Source organism: Pleurodeles waltl, chromosome 1_2 (assembly GCF_031143425.1).
Source record: "Pleurodeles waltl isolate 20211129_DDA chromosome 1_2, aPleWal1.hap1.20221129, whole genome shotgun sequence".
Classification (NCBI taxonomy): Eukaryota; Metazoa; Chordata; class Amphibia; order Caudata; family Salamandridae; genus Pleurodeles; species Pleurodeles waltl.
In genome coordinates, this window is record NC_090437.1 from 1,058,453,288 (window position 1) to 1,058,468,000 (window position 14,713).

Here is a 14,713-nt window from a genome sequence, read left to right on the forward strand (position 1 = left end):
CTAGGAGGAACTGCCACCATCTGCACCCTTTGTGCTGGCCTGTAGCTGAGCCCACCAGCCCTGTGCTCCTTTTTGCTTAAGTTGTTCCCAGGGGCAGGGTGCTGTGGCCCCTGACCCCTGCACCGATCTCCTACAGCGTTGCTTTAGCGCTTAGGGAAAGCGCTCTTCCTTATAGCTGCTGCAGAGGATCACCGCCGCAACCGGGGCTGTTGAGGTGTCGTAGCGCTTTGAAAGCGCCTTTCTTATGCCCAGAGAAATCACCGCCGCAGCCCGGGCTTTGAACTGTGCCCTAGCGCTTTGTGAAGCGCTTCTTCGTTGATGAAAAATCACCGCCGCAGCCCGGAGAAGTTAAATTGGTATAACGCGAGCATTGCGCGTTTACCAGTGCCCCCAGGGCACGAAGACAACCTTCTGTGTGTTTTTAGGAGCCAGCGCGCTCCTCGCGGTGCCCCCGGGGTAGGGATCGCTCCGAGGAGCGCCCCCGGGGCACCAGCAGGCCCCACCTTGGGCCGCGACGTCAGAGGGACGGCGAGGGAGAGGAGGACGCCTCTCCCTCACGTGGAGGAGTCCCGGAGGACTCCCCTGTTGGTTCGGGCCGGGCGGCAGCCTCGCCGGAGGCTCGCCCTGGCCCCCGGTTCACGGTTGGCCCCCTCGCGGGCCCGGAAGCATTTTGATTCGGGGTCTCCCTTTGAGGAAGGGCCCCGGAGGCCCAGGGAGACCCCAGAGATTAACGGGACCCCCGGAGGGGCCCGTGTGGAAATTAGGAGGGGGTGCGAGGCGCCCCCCTCCCCCTTTAAGCCTTGGGTGACCTTGGCCCCCCACAGGAGGGTCGGTGGAGGCCCGGGGGGCCCCCAGTGGTCCCGGGCCCCAGGAGGGGCCCGTCAGCCGTACCGAGGGGGTGCGTGCCGCCCCCCTCTTCCCCAGGACTTTGAGGAGGCCCCCTCACTGCGCAGAGGAGCGCTGGGGGCCCCTTTCTTTCTTGTCTTTTAGGCACTGGAGGTGCCTCTTCCCTCTACCAGGTACTGTTAAATGGACCAATATGCTGATAATTTAAAGTTCTTTCTACAGACTTTATTCATTCTGTTATATTGCCTACCTGTTCTTTGATGTGTTGACATATGTGTGCACATGTTCCTTTTATGGGCATGACTTGCTAATATGTTTGCTTAACTTGCCATAGATTTTCTAATGTTCCTAGTATGGGCGTTTTATGATATTCTTATGACAAGTGTGCTAATGTGATAACGTGTTTCCTGACTACTGCTTATGTTGCAGAATACTGAGTAACCTGTGTGTTATGTGTGACTACTGCTAGTTTGCAGAGTAACTAATGTGTAACGTTCTGACAACTGCTAAGGTAGCAGGATAGTACTGTTATGTGATGTTGGTCTAATAATTACGTTGTGTACAATACAGTATATTTTCATATAATCTGGTGTTGTGTTTCCTTTGTGGTGGGGATATTGCGTCACATGTATGTGTGTGTTGTGCAGACGCTTTACGCATTGCCTCTGGGTTAAGCCTGACTGCTCGTGCCAAGCTACCAAGGGGGTGAGCAGGGGTTACCTTGGACGTGTAACTCCCTTGCCCTGACTAGAGTGGGTAAGTTCTGCCTGGCTGAGGTGCATACCCTAGCCAACCAGAAACCCCATTTCTAACAGAGATCTACCTCATTAAAATTCATGAGGTAGGTCATTTGCTACCCCATTTGTGATTTGCAAACAGTGCCATTAACAGTGTTGTACATCAGATTATCCTACTCGCAAATTGCGAGTTACTAAGTCTCACAATGTGTGACTCACAAAACCTCATTTTCGTATATGTGGCCCTTAGTCACACCTTTCAGATGCAGTGACAACACCTGTGCCCATGCATTCTGTCAATGACGAGCAAGTAAGACAGTGTCAGCATTCCACATTTCACTGTATCAAGACAGCAAAGTGACCAATCCATGTTTAGTGCTACATTGTCATTATTACACACACATGATCCCTGTCATTATGTTGGCAAAGGGGGCGTACACGGCTTATGGAATAGTAGTATTTGTTACCTACATACAACTGTGCCACATCTGTCATGGACCACTGAATGCATGGTAATTGCAGACTGAAAATTGAGCCACATGTCCATCGCACAGTAACTCAGTGTCCCTTGATGCACAAGCCACAATACCTGAGTCACTTGTATTGTAGTGCACCAGGGACGTGCCGTTGAAATTGTCACCTAAATTCAAATCATGAAATGAAGTACCACCTGAGATGGATTAGCCACAAATGGTTGTAGCCGGGTTTAGTGCCACTTGATTGTTAGACCCAGATCATGTGTGCAGATCTGTGTGGCTATCACTCTCCGGAGTGTCAGTGTCAATGTGAGTTTGCAGTGGTATGTATGTTGGACTGTCTACATGCAGGATCTCCAGCTCACTCATAAAATGTTACACACTGTGATGTGTAATCCACACATTTGTACAGTTATCTGACATTGAGCATATATTTCCTTTCCATATCTTACAGGTGGACCTGCCCACTATACCATTGGGGAAGTGGCTCGATTTCAGAACCCAGATATATCCAGTAAGTGTGATAATGTCGGTCCTGTGTAATGATTGCAGCTGTTGTGTGAGTTACTCTTGTGTGTTACATTCATTGCAAGATATGATGAGCTGGCACATGAACTGAAATATTACTTGACTGGATGTTGACAAAGTGTTCTGTGCAAGGGTTAGATATTCATAGGCAGAGAGTCATATCTTGGCAGTCTTGTGCCATGCAATAGGCAGCAGCGTGTGAGCAAGGTGATTACTAGCCACATGTAGGCCCACATGTAACTTGGAAGTGCTCCAGTGTCAGTATATTGGCACTGGGTCATACCCTCATTCTCACAACACAGTGATGCATTAATTTTCCTCACAAATATGTGCATCCCTGTATTGTAATGTACATGTAGGACTGTATGGGTAATAGTCCCCCAGCATCAGCCCCAAAAGTTGTACTCCATGTACGTGACACTTATGTGGTATACAATAGGCGTGCATGCAGGTCAAGGCCAGACGTGTGCTGGCATCAATGTGGGTGTTTTGTGGATTGTGTTGGCTAATCATGTGTTGATGGTTGTCCACAACTGGACACATGAATGTAGATGTGAATGACCTATGAATACCTTATTTCTAGGTGGCAGCCATCCTCACATGTGTTCCACTCACTAAATCCATGTACAAGTGGGCATGCCTTCGTGGTTGTCCTCGACAGTTGTTATGATGTATTGCATGATCATCCCCCCTGAGGCACAGAGGCAGGGGAACAACATATATGAAGGTAGATGTGATGGTCACAGCGTAGATGACTGTTAGAAATGGTGTCTTTGGTTGGCAGTCAGGTTACCCCCTGTCCAATCGAAGGACCCTCACTGCAGTCAGGGTAAGTAACACACAATCCAATTTATCCTGTGCCCACCCTCTGGTAGCTTGGCATTGAACAATCAGGCTTTACTTAGACGGCAATGTGTAAAGTATTTGTGAAATAAATCATGCAATAACACATTAGAACACCACAAAAATACACCACACAGTGTTTAGAAAAATATATAATATTTATTTGGATAAATGCAGGTCAAAAATGATTTAAGATGCAATAAGTATATGTTGAGGTATCACTGTAAAAATTATATAAAGTGTCTTTGGTCTCTTAAAAGCAACAAATGTCTCTTACAAGCACAAAGTACCTGGTTTGTGTGCAGAATCTCTGCAAGGAACCGCAGAGGAGGAGATGTGTGGGAAACAGGGAGGTGTACGTTGATTTCTCGGGCCGCATACGGTGATGCTTCGCTTATTTTTCACGCAGGGAAAGCTTTGCGTTGATTTTCGATGCTCAGTCTTGGATCCTCTTTGGGTTGCGGGGTTTTCGGACACCCTGGTGATGATGCATTGAAATCCAGAGCTGACAGGACAAAGTCACAGGGTCTGCGTTGATCCGGTGGGCGCTGCGTGGAAATTCCTATCGCATGGCAGGTACTGCATTGGTTCCTCTCTCCTGGAAGTCGGGCTGTGTCTTTCCGGCTCGGCTGTTTGCCGATCCAGTGGGCCATGTGTCGAATTTATGGTCGATATGCTGGCCCTGCGTCAATCTTCTCATTGCGAAGTCGGGCTGCGTCATTCCGGTTTGGTGTGCAGTGAATATTTCACTGCGATGCAGGCTGTGCATCAATTCTGGCAGGCTGTGCATCAATTTTCGCCACACAAGGAGTTCTTGTTTCAGAGATGAAGGGGCATATTTATACTCTGTTTGCACCGAATTAGTGTCATTTTATTTTTTACTCTAATTCGGTGCAAAACGGACTCCATATTTATACTTTGGTGCTAGACCCCCCTAGAGCCAAATTTATGGAGTTAAAGTCATTTTTTTAAAGTGGAGCCCTACCTTGCCTTAATGAGATGCAAGGTGGGCATTCCCATGCAAAAAGTGACTCTATGTCCTTAACGCCATATTTAGGGGCATATTTATACTCTGTGGCATATTTATACTCTGTTTGCACCAAATTAGCATCATTTTTTTAAACTCTAATTCGGTGCAAATCTAACTCCATATTTATACTTTGGTGTTAGACCCATCTAGCACCAAGGCCCTGATTTATACTTTTTTTGTGCCACATTAACGTCATTTTTTGACGCAAAAGTGGCACAAACGTACAAAATATTGGCCCTTATTTATACTTTTTGCTGCAAAACTGCACTAACTCAGTTTTGCACCAAAAAAGTTTAGCACCGTCTTGCACCATTTCTGTGCACCAGCCGGGCATCATATTTATGGAATGGTGCAAGCCGGCGCAAAGGGTAGGCTAGTGTAAAAAAAATGACTTTAGTCAGGTGGGGCTGGCAGTATAGAAGAAGAGGGTTTAGCACCAAAAAATGACTTTAGCATAGCATCATTTTATGGTGCTAAACCTACCATGCCACATGACTTCTGCCTTAGAAAAGGCAGGAGTCATGCCCACCACCCCAATGGCCATCACAGAGGACAGGGGTCGCCTGGGCATGGCCATTGCACCCTGTGCCATGTATGGGGGCCCAATTCAGGGCCCCCTATGGCACTTTAAAAAATAAAATGCAATCTTACCTGTACTTACCTGGGAAGGGGTTCCCCATCCTCCACAGTCCCTCTGGTGTGGGTGTGGGTGCCTCTAGGGCCTGGGGAGAGCACCTGTGGGCTTATTCCATGGTGTTCCACCATGGAAATAGGCCCACAGGTCCCCTAACGCCTGCCCTGACACAGGCTTTAAAAAATGGGGCAAAGCAAGCTTTGCCCCATTTTTTTACCCCTCCTCCCTCCCTTGCACTATTTTTGCTTGGGAGTATAAATATGGCGTTAAGGCCAAAGAGTCTTTTATTTGCACGGGAACGCCTACTTTGCATCTCATTAAGGCAAGGTAGGTTTCACTTCCAAAAAAATGACTTTAACTCCATAAATTTGGTGCTAGACGGGTCTAGCACCAAAGCATCAATATGGAGTTAGTTTTGCACTGAATTAGAGTAAAAACAAATGACGCTACTTCAGTGCAACAGAGTATAAATATGCCCCTTAGCGTCAAAACATGATGCTAATCTGGTTAGAGTCATTTATTTTGACTCAAACCTGCCTAACATCATTTTTTTTTAAGCTAGCCTACCCTTTGCACCGGCTTGCACCATTCCATAAATATGGTGCCCAGCTGGTGCTAAAAAATGGTGCAAGCCGGTGCAAAACCTTTTGGTGCAAAATTCTCTTTCAATAGCACTCCACCTCCTTTTCCGTGATAATAGTCTTCTGCTAATAAAGACTACTGGTTGGTCTAGGCCCTCCTCATTTAGCCATGCTAGAACAGCCCCTATGCCATGCTCTGGAGTGTCTGTCAGCACAATAAATTCCTGGGAGTAACCAAGGGCCTTGAGCACAGGGCCGTGCACATGGCTTCCTTCAGGGAGTCAAAGGCTTGCTGAAAAGCCTCTGTCCAACCTAGGTTTCTTTTTGGAAGTAAGTTCTATCAAGGGTGTCACAATGGTTCCATAGCCCTTGACAAATCTACGGTAGTATCCGGTGAGGTCTAAGAAGACTCTCACCTCTGTCTGTGTTCTATGTCGTTGCCAGGCCTTGATAGTTTCAATCTTGGCCTGGAGTGGCTGCACCTTGCACCACCTAATAGGTGTCCTAAGTACACCACGGAACCCTGCCCAATTTGGCACTTACTAGCCTTGATGGTCAGGACTGCCTGTTGCAGGGCCGAAAGTACCTCCTTCAGGTGGAGCAGGTGTTCCTCCCAGCTGGAACTATAGATGGCTATGTCGTCTAGGTAGGCTGCAGAGAAGGCATCCTTGTCAGCTAAGACCCCGTTAACCAACCGTTGGAAGGTAGCATGGCCATTTTTCAACCCAAAGGGCATCACCTGGAATTGGTAATGGCCCTCAGGTGTGGAAAATGCAGATCTCTCTCTAGCCCTCTCAATCAAGGCGATCTGCGAGTACCCTTATGTGAGATCAAAAGTACTGAGGAATTTGGCAGCGCCTAGTCTGTCTACAAGCTCATCAGCTCGGGGGATGGGGTGAGTGTCAGTACATGTGACTGAGTTGAGACCCTGGTAGTCCTCGCAGAACTGGAGTTCTGCCTTGGAACCGGGTGCAGCAGCCTTGGTTACCAGCACCACACGGCTGGCCCAGGGACTACTAAACTTCTCAATAACCCCTAGGGCCAGCATTTTGGCAACTTCGTCCTTGATGCTGACCTCCACCTTGTCTGACAACCTGTAAATTTTGTTCTGTACAGGGGGACTGTCTCCTGTGTCAATATCATGGACACACAAGTCGGTGAGTCCAGGAGTAAGGGAAAACAGGGAAGAGAACTGCTCCAACAGCTCATAGCACTCTCCTCTCAGATCTAGAGTCAGGGAGTCAGAGAGATTGACACCCTCCACTTACCCATCACCTTCTTTAGCAGAGAGGAGGTCGGGGAGAGGCTCACTCTCCTCTTCCATGCCCTCATCTGTCACAACGAGCATACTGACCGTAGACCTCTCAAAATGAGGCTTGAGTCGGTTGTAATGGAGAACCCTTAGTGGGTGTCTAGGGGTCTTGAGGTCCACTATGTAAGTGGCCTCCCCCTTCCGCTCCTTGAAATAAAATGGGCCAGTCCAGCGGTCCTGGAGAGCTCTAGGCTCTACTGGCTCCATTACCCAAACGTTGTATCCAGGTGAGAATTTAACCAGAGTGGCCTTCCGGTCATACCACTCCTTCATCACCTCTTGACTGGCCTCAAGCTTACTTTTAGCCTGCTTCCAGAAGCGTTGTGTCTAGTTGCGGAGGGCCAGCATGTAACTGACCACATCCTGTGGGGGTGTCTTGGGAGCTTTCTCCCAGCCCTCTTTCACTATGGTTAGTGGTCCCCTGACAGTGTGACCATAGAGAAGCTCAAAGGGGCTGAACCCCACCTCCCTATAAGCAAAGAGAATGCATGGCAAGAGGACATCCCACTTATACCTCATGGCCTCAGGTAGGCCAGTGATCATGCCTTTTAGGGTCTTGTTGAATCTCTCAACAAGCCCATTGTATTGAGGATGGTAAGGGGTGGTAAACCGGTAGGTTACCCCACACTCATCCCACATGGACTTCATGTACTCTGACATAAAGTTTGTGCCTCTGTCACACACATCCTTCTTTGGGAACCGCACATGGGTAAGTATTCCCATCAGGGCTCTGGTCACCACCGGTGCAGTCACTGTTCTCTGAGGGATTGCCTTTTGGTAGCGGGTGGCATGGTCCACCAAAACCAGGATAAACCTGTTGCCCAAGGCATTTTGGGGTCCAATGGACCAATGACATTGATGTCCACCCATTCAAAGGGGGTGCCAATGACGGGGAGTGGGATCAGGGGGACCTTAAGCCTTTTCCCTATCTTCCCATTAATCTGGCAGGTGGGGCAGACCCTGCAGAAACTATCTGAGGCTACCCACATTCCAGGCCAGTGGAAGTGGGTGACAAGCCTGGCAATGGTCTTGTCTTGGCCCAAATGTCCTACCAGGGGGATGTCATGAGCCAGGCACAGTAGTAAGGTCCAGTAACACTGGGGGATTACCAGCACACGTGCTGCCCCAATGTCCGGAGCCTTAAGCTCACTGTAAAAGAGATCATTCTCCCAGTAGATATGATGATTGCCAGAGGCTACACCTGCTGCTTGGGCTACAGCCTGTTGCCGCAGACACTCAAGGGTGGGCACTCTTTCTGCGCATTGCAGAATTCTTCCCTGGTTGGCCCACCGTCTACTTGCCAGCCAGCAAGTTCGGGCAGGTTACCCAGGTAAGCAATATCCTCTCCAGTTGGCTCAGGGGCCTCCTCCTCTGGGAATATCTGAGGTAGATTTCCCACGCCTCTTGCTCTTCCTCTGTGCAGTTGTCTGGGCCATTGTTCCAAGCTCCAGGCACCCTTGACTCCTTTCACGGGCAGCCATGGACCTTGTGGTCATGCAGACCCACTCAGGCAAACCTAACATCTCCAGGTGGGATCTGAGCTCTACCACTTTCCAGGCAGTATGCTCAAGATCATTGCCTAACAGACAATCTACAGGCTTGGCAGGACTCACGGCTGCCTTTAGAGTAACAGACATCCCCACCACTGAAAGGGAACCAGAGCCACCGGTAGGTGACTCTTGCGATTGTCAGTGACTATGACCTGCTGGAATGTCTTAGGGATTATCTGCTCTGCTGACACCAGCTGACTCTTGACAGTAGTCATACTGGCTCCTGTGTCACACAGAGCATCCACCCTTTGCCCATCAATGGTGACCCACTGCCTATACATGGAAGTATTGGCAGGCATGTGGGCTTTTGGCACCATTTCCTTATCTTCCAGGGACAGTAGGGACACCTCCATCTGCTCCCCAAAGCTAACTGGGACTGTCTCCCCCCTGAGCGCTACACTAGCCAACCTAGGTGTCTGCCCGCCAGTGGTGGGCTGTGCCCTCTTAGGACACTGGGAGTCACCCTTAGAGTGTCCATGCTGGTAGCACTCTAAGTATTTGGGGATGAACTTCCCTAACTTCTTATCAATGTACCCTGGCTTCTTTTTTGTCGTGGACTGGTTACCACCCCCCTTGCGAATTGTTTTGGGGGCCTTTTGAGAGTTCTTTATCTTTAAGTTTTTCTCCCCCCTCTTTCTTCTGGTGGGAACCCTGACCACTTTTGTGGGTGTCCCTGCCAGATACCTTTCTGGACACTCTGGTGCTAACCCAGAAGTCCGCTTCCTCAGCAAGCTTCCTGGGATCAGTCAGCTTACTGACTACTAAGTGCTAGCACAACTGTGTAAAACAAATACTGAGCATATGCTCTCTCAGAATCAAATCATATAATCCTGTGTAATTATTTACTTTATGTCCCCGTGCCCATCCATTCAGTACCTTATTGGAGAAATCAAAACAGTCTACCCAAGTCTGTGTGGAAGGTTTTGTGCTGTCCCTAAACCTATGACTCTACCAATGACAGTCATCTCATTCAAGCATGCATGTTTCCTAAACAACACTGATCCCTTATGGTTAGCAACTGCATACCATCCTGCCAATTACATCTACAAGTCACTGGTCTTGTGTGCTTTGAAGTTGACTCAGATGATAAAGATGAGTTGACCTGGCCCATGTGAAGTAGTTGTTGCCTTTGCATTGTGACACATTGCAATACATCAATGCACAGATCACATTATTTGGTCGAACTCTTGTTGTGCTTTGACCTGATGGGTAGGCAGCGTTGCCACTACATTCAATAGGGACATTGTATTATCTGGGCTTTGATTTGGACTGCATGTACAAATTGAGGCAGAGTGTTAGATTATAATCTGTACATGCATCAACAATGATGACACTGATGGTTGCCTGTCTCATTTTTACAGCTCCCAACATGGATGTAGTGGAAATCAGGGCTTTCCAGAAGTGGGCAGTGAAATTCTGACACATCTTGGATATGGAGTCTGGGTACCGAAGGATGGCAAGACAGTATCAAAGAGAGTGAGCCACAGGGGAATGGCGGCTTTCATCCAAGGGGGACCTGCATTGGCCACAAAGGTTGTAGCCACCACCACAATTGCACACAGTACCACAGCGTCCACTGTCACATCTGCCCCACCTGCTGCACAGTCAACCTCTACACCACAAACCACCACACCTGCTGCACCATCAACCTCTGCAACACAGACCACCACACCTGCTGCAATGGACATGGCCGCAATTGCTGAGCTCCAGAGGGACATGAAGAAGGTGTTAAAGCTTGACACCATTCAGAAGGATGTGGACAAAAATACACGGAGGCTGAAGGCAATTAAAAAGACACTGAGGAGGGCAAACCTGTGAATTCTTGCCTCCCGTCACCCCTAATTCAGTCCCCTCCCGCCTCATTCCTCATCCTGTTTTGTAGTGGGCTTAAGGGATTTAGTGATAGGTTAGAGTAGGGTAGTTATTTAAATAGGATAAGTAGGTTTGGGGGGTTTATATTATTACATGTTCGTTTGTGGGTGGGGGTTAGTGTTGGGGCTTTTGTGTATTTAAAACAAATATATACATATATATATACATATATATATATATATATACATATATATATATATATATATGTTTAGTGATAGGTAGTATATGTTTAGGTTGATATACGTTGTCCTGCATGTGTCTCGTCATATAAGGGAGGAGGAGGGCAAATGTTTAGAGTGTGTTGTTAAATGTGGTAGGTAAGCTTAGCATAGGTTAGTTAGGGCCAGTTGTGTGTAATGTATAGTTAGAATAGATTAGGTTAGTATAGGTGTGTTACATAGTTTTAAGTTTTGTTTCGTACATAGTTATTAAAGATTTAGGTACTCCCTTAATGCATGTGTTATATTCTTGGGGCTCAGGGTCTTTGCATGAGTGTACTGTACCAATTGTCTGTTGGCCTCTGAATTCCATCCTGCATCTACATCCCTCTCTTGACATGTTAATTCCCACTTCCAACTGATCTGTCACATTGGCAGCTACAACAAAATTAAATCTCAGTGCATCTGCCATCCATTGAACCCACCACTCAAACTGAATATGGTTCCCATGTATTGGACAGGCAGGTGTGCTTTTTAAGCTGTAATTGTTTTGATCCTGTGTTGTGACGTTGGGCACTGTGGGACATCTGCCTGCAGCCTGAAGTTCATGTGAACACTGCTAAACTGAGTAGTGCCAATTTCAGATGAGATCAAGTATACAAATTTCACTCCAATGTGTTTTAATTGTACTTCCATCTGATTTTATTGGCCAAACTCTCTTACACAGCCATACCTGCTGTATGTTGTGGGTGAGGCATGTATGTTTTAATGCAGCTGTCACATACACAGTGACTTGCTTGTAGGGGATGTGGCCAGCATTGACTTTCATCTTGTAGATACTTTGTGCATAGATATCTGCCCACATTATTTAGGCACTCTGGTATTGACACTCGGTGTTCATAGACATGTTACACGCATCACAAATCTCCAGCAAAGTAGATGTGTCATATTATACAGAGACAAAGTGGATGTGTAGGTTCTGTTTATTTTAAAGTGCTGTAGTGCAATATTTTCATAGTCCAGGTCTGTGACCCCATTAGTGCAAAGCATTGTATTGTGACGCAACACAAGTGCAAGTTAGAGGGGTATGTCATTGGACATGCTGAGATGAAGTGTTGTTCAGTGCAGAGGAACATTAATTGCCATTTGAGTAGTGATAGACAATTGCAGTCCATAGTGGAAAGGTTAACAGTGTGTTGGTGAAGAGTGCATGTCACCAACTGTAGCAACACTGGCATGTTGTCAAGCACAGGACAATGAAAAATCAGTGCCCATGTGGCATGGGCTGGTGCTCCTGAGTACTCCTACGGGTGAAGATGATCTGCTCCACATCTTCATTCTCTGATGGTGGTGGTGGTGGGTTTGAGGGGGAAAAACACACTTCAGTTGTTGGAGAAGTGGACACCAAATTCCCAGCAGCTGCCATCTGTGGAACTACAAATGGCATCACTGCAGCAAGTAGGAGCTGCTGATTATTGAGAATGTCAGCAACATCCCTGTGGCAGGCAGCCATGTCTGCCCGGAGGGAGGCCAGTTCCCGGTGCATGGGGTCCAGCTTGTTGTCATGCATGCAGCAGCAAGATTGGGAGGGCAGGTGTTGTGGCAACTCCTTCACAGCAGTGGTTAGGTCCCTCACACACTATTGGACTCCATGCAGTAGGGTTTGTGTGACTTGTTTGGCTGCTCTCTGTGCTGTGGACGTCATCATGCACATGTGCATCCCCTCAAGGCTGACTGCCATAGTTTGCATCCCCACCCGCACCTTGTTGGCCAGCTCCCGCTGTACTCCCACTACAGTCCTCTCAAAGGTGGTCCCTGTGTCATTAGAGTCCTCAGCTGTGTTTGAGCTGACAGGTCATACTATTGGGGTGGTGGGTGTGTCCTCTGGGATGGCTGCTACATGAATGCTCCTTCTTTGCGACTGGAAGTGGTGTCTGGAGGGTTCCCATGACATCTTGGAGGGTTTCCTGGCTGATCGTCGTCAGCTGGTCATCAGGGTAGTCCAGGACAGGCAGATCCACAGGAGAGTCATCCTCCTCTGCAATGAGATACTGTACAATTAGTGTGTCTGTGTTGTGCCAGTTTTAATGGGATTTCACAGACTTCCGATTGGTGGTACATTGTTAACTTGGTTCCCATGCATTGTTCCTGTCATTAATTTGGCTTTCTCTCAGCCCTGTGCCCCACCTGCATGTCCCATGTAGTGCGGGCAGTTTGGGCAATTGTCTGTGTCACATCTTCTAGGTGTGAGTACTGTCCAAATTGTGGCTTGCCACCTTCTTGTCCTCATCAACCCTCCCTCTATTTCCATTTGCATGGTGAGACCTTGCAATAATTGTTTGTGTGCTGATACCACAGCACCACACAAAACAATATGACCCAATCCCAGTCTCTCATTTTTCACATACACCTATGTGGGGTTGAGACCTAGCACCACACCATGCATGGTAGTTTCTCATGTTTATGTTTGCGTATGTGTGCTACATTGCATTGCACTGCACTGATGGACCTGGCAGAGTTCCATTTCCTCTCGTGACTGTGAGGGTGTGCTTGCCTTCCTCCACACATATGTCCTCCCCCTTAATGCAGTTGTCTTCGCACTATGACACCTGAGATGTTGCATGGTGGCATTGCAGCTATTGTGACACATGCACAGGGGTAACCCCAGGGATAGGCAGCATGGATATGAGATTACTGCTGTGTACATCATTATGTATGTGATAGTGCCTTATGGTTATTGAGTCTATGGACATGAGTAGTTGACAGGAGTTGCACTTGGATAGGGATTGATGGGGATTGATCACGTAGTCATACTGAACCTTCATTTCAAATGTGTTTGTTCCCTGGGTACCTAACTGCCATTTCCTAATTGACCAGCGCCCTCTGAGGAAATTCGATTTTTAATACGATCGTATCGACCCGCCATTTTGTGGCCCGCCGCCATTTTATGTTGCCTTCACTCAGGCAGCACAGCGAACGAAGTCCATTCTGCCTTTTCTGCTTATTCTGCAACATGGTGTTCAAAACAGCCTTCTGCCTCTATCTTTACAAGGCTGGTATTAAGGTCTGACCGAGTACACTAATCCCTGTCTGGTTTTCTAATCCTTGTTTCAACTATCTGTAGGCTCACACTATTCTCCGCCGATCTTATCTTATCGTCTGGCCTTCGCTGTCCTTTGCTAGTATTCTCTCATTTCACAACTGTCCTCCAAACGCACACAAACTTATCGCACCACATGCAACTTCGTTGTGGATCGGTTAATGAATTAGTTCAAGGGAGGGGTGACAAACACAGCTGGAGGGGAGGCAACCTTAAGTCACTTGATACTTTGTTTTCCAATTCCTTCTATTGGTGCTGTCTTGTTTTCCGACATTTCTATTGGCTCTGTTCTATCTTTACATTATTCTTACTGGCTCCTTTCTGTGTGTTCTGGGAGTGTATGTAGATAATAAATGGTTTTTATACGGTATATAAGATTGTGCGCCACAAAGTAAAGTGGCAGTCTCCTGAGAACATACCTTGTGTACTTCTTGGACAACTGTACTAGCTGCAGCTAATAAAATCTGATCTTTTACGCCTGACAGAGTGTCCCGTGTCTCTGTTAGTTGAGGCAGGTGAATCCAAGGAGATTTTAGGCGTACCCTGCGCCGTCAGGCCCATAAGGTTCTGGTTCTTCAACTGGCGCCCAACGTGGGGCGGCTTCAGCGGTACCGGTTCTGCCTGAAGGTCGTGAGGAACCCCGCAAGAAAATTCTGGAGGAATCGCGAGCCACGTCAAGCGACCCCTGTATGTCGAAGTGGTCCGAAGGTCTTTTTCAGCGCGGTTACTCCTTCCTGACGGCTACTGACGACTGCTGCCCTGACTGCCGCCCTGCCTTGGCCCTTTCTTTGATGATGTATGGTAAAGCGAGACGATAGACGGGCCTCTGTTGGTGTAAGAAGACATCCTTAGTTAAGTATTTGGTGGGTCGCGCCCACAAATTTTGGTCTTTGTTTTGTCCTTAGGTCCTTAGATTTGGCCATTGCAGTGGCCAAAGCCGAGGGGTAAGTGCATTTGTGCTGTGTAAACTGAAAGTTTTACCCCCTTGATGTTTGTGAACAGCCAGTAAAAATCGTGAGATGTCTGGTCTGACTAAGTTTGGAAAA